We start from the raw sequence: 8,827 nt of genomic DNA, 5'->3' as shown, positions 1-8,827 counted from the left end.
AAGAGGGTTTTCTTTTGAAATCAGTTCTTTTGCCCATTTTCACTTGCACTATTTTGTTTTCTTTTCAGATTTTATTTATTTATTTGGAGGGAAAGAAGTGTGTGAGCAGGAGAAGGGACAGAGGGAGAGGGAGGGAGAGAATCTTAAGCAAGATCCACAGCAGACACAGAGGCTGGCATGGGGCTTGACCACAAGCCTGAGATCATGACCTGGGTGGAAATCCAGAGTCAGATGCTTAACTGACTGAGCCACCCAGGAACCCTATGCACTGTGTTTTTAAAGATAGATATCTGAAATATGTTTACATTTGAGAAAGTTTTGCTTTTCTCTGGAATACATGTTGTAAATATACTTAAATACCTTGGCACTTATGCATTTAATTGTGCTCCTACTTGGAAAATATATGTGATGAGGACAGAGAAGATTATTGCACTGTTTGGCATATATAAATAAACATGAGTTTCCTTCCCCAGTCTATTGTCACTTGCTGAATCAGAGTATGGGACACTCAAGAAAATCGATTCCAGGACTTTATTGAAACGTTTCAACAGTGACTTGGAGCTTCCTTAATTCATTTTCTAAATCCCTGGTGCTTAAAATAACATGAAATTTGAAAGACTATTTTGATTTATGCCAAATGTTCTCTATTTATCTTTTATTTTAGCTTCAGTCTCTCCTTGTGTCTTAAGAAAATATGCTGAAAGACCCATTAACATGCTGAATGAGGCAAAGAATTTAACTTTGGACAACATAGTATAATTTCAAAAGTATAAGGCTTTGTCATAGAAGCTGAAGTTAGAACTGTAAACAACTAGAAATTATTGAGAGTTAAAGTGACAGGAAATAAACTTAGTCAGGATAACAGACTGAAATAAATTTCATGATGGACTGGACCAACTGCATGAACGTTCACTGCGAAAATATTGTTTGTTTCCCCCTTGTCCTTTCACCCTCTTTCATCTTCTTTCTTAGGTTTCATTAAGGGAAGCACTATCGAAAGTTTCTACATCATTCCTTAAGTGTTCAGAATATTTACAAGAAGATAATTTATAACTGAATTACCAGGTTCAAGTAGTGTGAAATGGTGTTATGTAAATCATGCATGAGTTTTCTCCATTTGGCAACATTCTAACCTAAAAGGATATTGCCATAAACTAAAGAAAGACTTTCAGTTCAAAGTGATACCCTATCATACCAAATCCCCTAAATCAATGTTTAGTATGCCTGAAGAAACAGGTACTCTTTCATTATTAATATACTTCATTGTTTTCATAAACAATCACGTGAATACATGGTGAACAGATATTATCATTTCCACTTTATTCAGAGAAAAACAACCAGTGTATAGGGGTAACACACAGGTATGTGGCACTTCCACGATCAAGCATATGGATTTGACCTCCAAATGGAGTATTCATTTCATAATATTTCTTTCTTTGCAGATTAATTATTTCTAACCTGTGCTTTCTCCACTTTCATTGAAATAATGCAGCAAAATCACAGAGTAACTGAGTTCATACTCTTAGGATTAACCCAAGATCCTATGAAAAAGAAAATGGTATTTATAATCTTCTTCATTTTATATATGGGAACCATGGTGGGGAATTTGCTTATTATTGTGACCATCAAGTCCAGCCGGACACTTGGGAGCCCCATGTACGTTTTCCTATTTTATTTGTCCCTTGCTGATTCCTGCTTCTCAACATCCACAGCCCCCAGACTAATTGTGGATTCACTCTTTACAAAAAGAATCATAACTTACAATAAGTGCATGACTCAAGTCTTCACACTACATTTCTTTGGCTCCTTGGAGGTCTTTGTCCTCATCCTCAGGTTCGTGGATCGCTACGTGGCCATCTGTAAACCCTTACCTTACCCAACCATCATGAGATGGCAGGTCTGCACCATCTTGATTGTTATTGCATGGATAGGGTCTTTTATCCATTCTATAGTCGAGGTTGCCCTGGCCTTGAAATTGCCTTTCTGTGGTCCCAATTTGATTGATCATTATTGCTGTTATTTGCAGCCCTTGCTGAAACTTGCTTGCATGGATACCTATCTGATCAACCTAGAGTGAGCGACTAACAGCGGGGCAATTTGCACAAGCAGTTTTGTGATTCTGATGATCTCATACATTGTCATCTTGCATTCCCTGCGAAACCATAGTGGAGAAGGGAGGAAAAAAGCTCTCTCTACTTGCACTTCTCACATCATCGTAGTAGTCTTATTCTTTGGTCCGTGCATGTTCATATATACACACCCCCAACCACTTTCCGCATGGATAAGATGGTGACCGTATTTTATACCATTGGGACCCCTTTTCTCAACCCACTCATCTACACACTGAGGAAAGCAGAAGTGAAAAATGCCATGAGAAAGCTCTGGCATAACAAAATCACCTCAAAAAACAAAAGGTGAAATGAGGGCTTTGGCTAATTCCTTAATCTGTACAGATATCAAAGGTGATAGTGTATATCATGACTTGTCCCATGCACTCTAATATAATGCAGCTGATTTCTTTACTTTTCTCTGTACTTCTGCCCTCAAACTAGTAGCTTCCCTCATAATGCCAGCCTGGCTCATATAATCCCTGTGAGTTAAATTCTGACATTGCTGATTATGAAATACTCCTCACATCTAAGTCCACACTCTGGTTTGGTAAGAAGAAAGAAATTTTACAATCACAACTGTTCATACAGTGAGCATCCATAAAAAATAATGGCCTGTTCTCTATGACATGTTATTCTTTCTATAGCAAATTTCAAATAAGGTATCCTGCTTTCTCTTGAACACATTCACAGCAAATCAACTAACTTTGTGTGTCAAGAAATTCTTTTCATTATATCGTTAGTTTATCCTTAAAAGTTCTGTACCAGTCTTGATCATCCAGCTTTGCAATAAAACTTGAAATCAGTTATCGCAATGCCCCCAGCTTTGGTTCTATTTTTCAACATTCTCCTGGCAATTCAAGGTCTTTCCTTGTTCCATACAAATTTTAGGATTGTTTGTTCCAGCTCTGTGAAAACTGTTGAAGGTATTTTTATAAGGATTGCTTTAAATATGTAGATTTCACTGAGCAGCATACACATTTTAACAATGTTTATCTTTTAATCCATGAACATGGAATGCTTTTCCATCCCTTTGTGTCTTCCTCAATTTCTTTCATAAGTGTTCTGTAGTTTCTAGAGTACAGATCATTTCTTTACCTCCTTGGTTAGGTTTATTCCTAAGTATCTTATGGTTTTTGGTGCAATTATAAATGGGATCAATTCCTTCATTTCTCTTTCTTCAGACACATTGTAGTGTGTAGAAATACAACTGATTTTTATGTATTGATTTTGTATCCTGCCACATTGTTGAATTGCTGTATGAGTTCTAATAATTTGGAGGTGGAGTCTTTTGGGTTTTCCACATAACATATCACATCATTCTGTAGAGAGAGAGAGAGAGGGTTTGACTTTATCTTGGCCAATTTGGATGCCTATTATTTCTTTTTATTGTCTGGTTACCAAGGCTAGGACTTCTAGGACTTTGTTGAAAAATAGTGGTGAGTGTGGGCATCCCTGTCGTGTTCCTGACTTTAAGGTAAAAGCTCTCAGTTTTTCCATTGAGAATGATATTCACCATAGGCTTTTCATATATGGCTTCTATGGTATTGAGGTATGTTCCTTCTATCCCTATACTTTGAGGAGTTTTAATTAAGAAAGTAACCTGTATTTTGTGAAATGCTTTTTCTGCATCAATTGAGAGGATCATATGGTTCTTGTCTTTATTTTTATTAATGTGCTCTATCACACTGATTGATTTCTGGATGTTGAACCACCCTTGCATCCCAGAAATATATCCCAACTGATTGTGGTTAACAATCCTTTTAATGTACTGTTGGATCGTATTGCCTAGTATCTTGGTGAGCTTTTGGCATCCATGCTCATCAGGGATATTGGTCTGCAATCCTTCTTTTGGGTGAAGTCTTTCTCTGGTTTTGGGATCAAGGTAATGCTGGATTCATAGAATGAGTTTGGAAGTTTTCCTTCCATTTCTATTTTTTGAAAGAGCTTCAGTAGAATTGTCATTATTGTTTCTTTCAATGTTTGGAAGAATTCCCTTGAGAAGCCATCTGACCCTGGACTCTTGTTTTTTGGGAAGTTTTTGGTTACTGTTTCAATTTCCTTACTGGTTATTGGTCTGTTGAGATGTTCTACCACTTCTGTTTCAATCTTGGTAGTTTATAAGTTTCCAGGAATGAATCCATTTCTTCCAGATTGCTTAATTTGTTGGCATATAGTTGCTCATAATATGTCCTAACAAATACTCTATTTCCTTGGTATTGGTTTTGATCTCTCCCCTTTCATTCATTATTTTATTAAATATAATTAATTTATGGATCTTATTAATTCTTTCAGAGAACCAGTTTCTGGTTTTGTTGATCTGTTCTACTGTTCTTCTGGCTTTTATTTTATTGTTTTCTGCTGTAATCTTTATTATGTCTCTTCTGCTTGGTTTAGGCTTTATATGCTGTTCTTTCTCCAGGTCCTTTAGGTGTAAGTTTAGCTTGTGCATTGGGGATTTTTCCAATTTCTTGAGAGTAGCTTGGACTGCTATGTACTTGGCTCATAGGACTGCGTTTGCAGTATCCCATAAGTTTTGAATCGATATGTTTTCATTTTCATCATTTATATGAGTTGTGAACATTAAGACAACAATGTACTGGCACAAAAAAAGACATATAGGTCAATGGAACAGAACAGAGAGCCCAGATGTACCCTCAACTCTATGGTTAATCTTAAAGCAGGAAAGAATACTCGATGGAAAAAAGAAAGTCTGTTCAATAAATAGTGCTGGGAAAATTAGACAGCCACATTCAGAAGAATGAAACTGGACCATTCTATCTCACCATACACAAAGAAAAACTCAAAATGGATGAAAGAGGGGCGCCTGGGTGGCACAGTGGTTAAACGTCTGCCTTCGGCTCAGGGCGTGATCCTGGCATTATGGTATCGAGCCCCACATCAGGCTCTTCTGCTAGGAGCCTGCTTCTTCCTCTCCCACTCCCCCTGCTTGTGTTCCCTCTCTCGCTGGCTGTCTCTATCTCTGTCGAATAAATAAAATAAAAATCTTTAAAAAAAATGGATGAAAGACCTAAATTTGAGACAGGAATCCACTAAAATTATAGAGGACAACAAAGGCAGTAACCTCTTCGACATCAGCCACAACAACTTCTTGCAAGACAGGTCTCTAAAGGCCAGGGAAATAAAAGCAAACATGACGTTTCAGACTTCATCAAGGTAAAAATCTTCTGCACAGCAAAGGAAACACTGAACACAACTAAAAGGCAACCTAAGGAATGCAAAAAGATATTTCTAGACGACAGAACAATTAAAGGGCTGATATCTAAGAACTATTAAGGACTTCTCAGACTCAACACCCAAAAAAACAAATAATGCAGTCAAGAAATGGACAGAGGACATTAATGGACACTTCTCCAAAGAAGACATACAAATGGCTAATAGACACATAAAAAAAAATGCTCCACATCATTTGCCTTCAGGGAAGTGCAAATTAAAACCACAATGAGATACCACCTTACCAGTTACAATGGCCAAAATGAACAAGAAAGGGAACAAAAATGTCAAGAATGATATGGAGAAAGGGAATCCCTCTTACACTGTTGGTGAGAATGCAAGCTGATACAGCCACTCTGGAAAACAGTATGGAGGTTCCTCAAGACATTAAAAATAAGAGCTACCCTATGACTCAGCAATTGCACTACTAGGTATTTACCCCAAAGGTACAGACATAGTGAAAAGAAGGGGATCATTCACCCCAATGTTCATAACAGCAATGTCCATAATAGCCTAACTGTGGAAGGAGCCAAGATGCTATTCAACAGATAAGTGGATAAAGAAGATGCGATATATATAAATAATGGAATATTACTCAGCCATCAGAAATGATGAATACCCACCATTTGCATCGAGAAGGACGGAACTAGAGGGTATTATCCTAAGGGAAATAAGTCAATCAGAGAAGATGATTATCATATGGTTTCTCTAATATGTGGAATATAAGGAATAGGACAGTGGACCACAGGGGAAGGGAAGGAAACCTGAATGGGAAGAAATCAGAGAGGGATACAAACCATGAGAGACTCTGGACTGTGAGAAACAAACTGAGGGTTGCAGAAGGGAGACGGTTGGGTGGATGGGATAACTGGGTGATGGGCATTAAGGAGGGCACATGATCTGATGAGCACTGGGAGCTATATGCAACTAATGAACCATTGAACAATACATAAAAAAACTAATGATGTAATACATGTTGGCTAATTGAGCTTGATAAAAAATAAACAAAAATTAAAAATTAAAAAAAGAAAAATCGCCATGCTAGTGAACCAAAGACCAAATGCTGCATATATAGAAATATACGTAATTTTTTTCTTAAGTAATTTTACTTATGTTGCATTTGACTGTTATGATAAGTGAGACGTTATGTATGGGATTTTTTTTATATGTAGTATTACAAAGACCTTGAGATACTCAGCTAATTTGTATGATTGGGTTATAGGCACTAGAAGAGATTTCTACAACTCTAAGAGGGAACAAAGTAAAATAATGTATGGGGTCAAAATTGAATAAGAATTTAAATACTCCATATATTCAACATACTTTCTGAGATTGAAGTACAGAAAGATAGAACCTGATTTGGAGGGAAAAAATGTATATAATTTTATTTACTCTTGGGTTGTATCAATGGAATAAGAAAGTATCAGAAGCATTCAGAAATACCCAGGATACTTGTCTCTAGTTAATGGAGTTAGAGAGAACCTACTTTTGCAGTAGGAAGCCCTTTTCTTTTTCTGTTTGTGCTTTTCTAGTAAAAGAGTAGTGTCTATTCACAAGTTAGAATTGCCAATAGAATTTTGATTTTCATAGCAAGCAAAGCATATTAGCAGCCATGCCTTGAATATGTGCATGGCATGGGTTATATCATGGACTTTTAAAATTCATTGATTTCAGAAAGTACAAAAATCCTTATTCAAAGGGATACATGCCCTGCAATGTTTGTATCAGCAGTACTATAATAACCAAATTATGGAAACAGCCCAAGTGTCCACTGAATGATGAATGGATAAAGGTGTGGGGTATATATATCTATAATGCACTATTACTCAGCCCTCAAAAAGAATGAGATCTTGCCATTTGCAATGACAAGGGTGGAGCTACAGTGCATTATGCTAAGTGAAACAAGTCAGTCAGAGAAAGAAAACTACCATATGGCAGTTTCACTCATGTGGAATTTAGAAACAAGACAAATGAGTATAGGGACAAAAGAATTGGGGGCAAACATAGAAACAAGACTCTAAACCTTATAGAACAAACTAATGGTTACCAGAGGGGAGGTGCATAGAAGGAAGGGTTAATTAGATGATGGGAATATAGGAGTACACATGTTGTGATGAGCCCTGGGTGTGGTATGTAAGTGTTGAATAACTAAATTGTACACCACACTGAATGTTAACTAAATGTGATTTTAATAAAAACTTCAAAGAAAATAAATGATTTCAGTGTACTCAATTGTACTACATCCTTAGTAACTGTGACAAGATTCCATTCCTTTTTTAATGCTGTTCCCCCTTATTTACCTGGAAAAACTTTTCAATACCAATAGTTTCCTCCTGTCAAAGATTATTTTAAAATAAATTCATTAAAATATCACGTTTTCAGTGATATTTCCCTTTATTCCACATTCTCACCAACATTTCTTATCTCTTGTCTTCTCCATAATAGTCAGTCTAACAGACGTGAACTGAGAGCTCATTATTATCTTGACTTGCATTTCCCTGATGATGAGTGAGGTTGAAGCAGAAAATTGAATAATAGAGAAAAACCATCTAATCCATTAGCTCAAAAGACTATAGAAAAGAAATAAAATAAGCTGCAAAGGGGACAAAAAAGTAAACAACATTAAAATGAACTTATTCTCCAAAATTTAACGATTACATTATATGCAAATACACTGCACTTAAAAGACAGAAGTTGGCAGGATAGACAGAATAATCTTCAGCAAAGAGAAACAATCTAATGTTATACATGTCAATATGACAAATCCTGGAACAAAGAGACCATGCACTATGAGTAAATGCTGTGATTCAATTTACATGAGGTTATGAAATAGACAGCACTAAGACAGAGTGATACAAATCAGGACAATAGTTGCATCTGAGGGAACTAACTGAAAGGGAGCATGACAGACCTATCTGAGTTAATGAAAGTATTCCAGATCTTGAATTTTTTAATTACTATGTGAGTAATATACATTTATCAAAACTCAACAAACCATATGCTTAAAAGGTCTGCATTTCATTGTATGCAAAATTTATGTCACAAAAAGAATTGTATTACTAAAAAAAACCTTACCAATATCTTTAAGCCCCCACTAAATTCCTATGTGGAGTATATCTCAATAAAGCTGTTAAAAACAGATAAATGTTAAATCTTGTGGTTATTTGTACAGAATAAAAGGCCATAGAGCAAATATTATTGAAAATTGATTTCCCATGAATAATAGATTTATAAATATGTATTAAAATTGGTGTATATGATGACTTTAGATCTCTATTATGATTAAAGTACAACATACTGTCTATAGTTAATAATGCTATAATCTGTATTTGAAAATCACAAACAGTAGCTCTTTTTTTTATTAATGATTTTTTTTATTATATTATGTTAATCACCATACAGTACATCCCCGGATTCCGATGTAAAGTTCGATGCTTCATTAGTTGCGTATAACACCCAGTGCACCATGCAATACATGCCCTCCT

At 36.0% G+C, this 8,827-nt stretch overlaps 1 pseudogene; it reads left to right on the top strand.

Annotated features, from left to right (window-relative positions):
* The first annotated feature begins 1,486 nt into the window (after positions 1 to 1,486).
* On the top strand, positions 1,487 to 2,418 carry LOC100482657 (annotated as a pseudogene).
* Positions 2,419 to 8,827: the final 6,409 nt, after the last annotated feature.

The sequence above is a fragment of the Ailuropoda melanoleuca genome, chromosome 16 (assembly GCF_002007445.2).
Source record: "Ailuropoda melanoleuca isolate Jingjing chromosome 16, ASM200744v2, whole genome shotgun sequence".
Taxonomy (NCBI): Eukaryota; Metazoa; Chordata; class Mammalia; order Carnivora; family Ursidae; genus Ailuropoda; species Ailuropoda melanoleuca.
The sequence above is the reverse complement of the archived record's forward strand: the minus strand, read 5'-3'. Positions and strand labels throughout refer to the sequence as shown.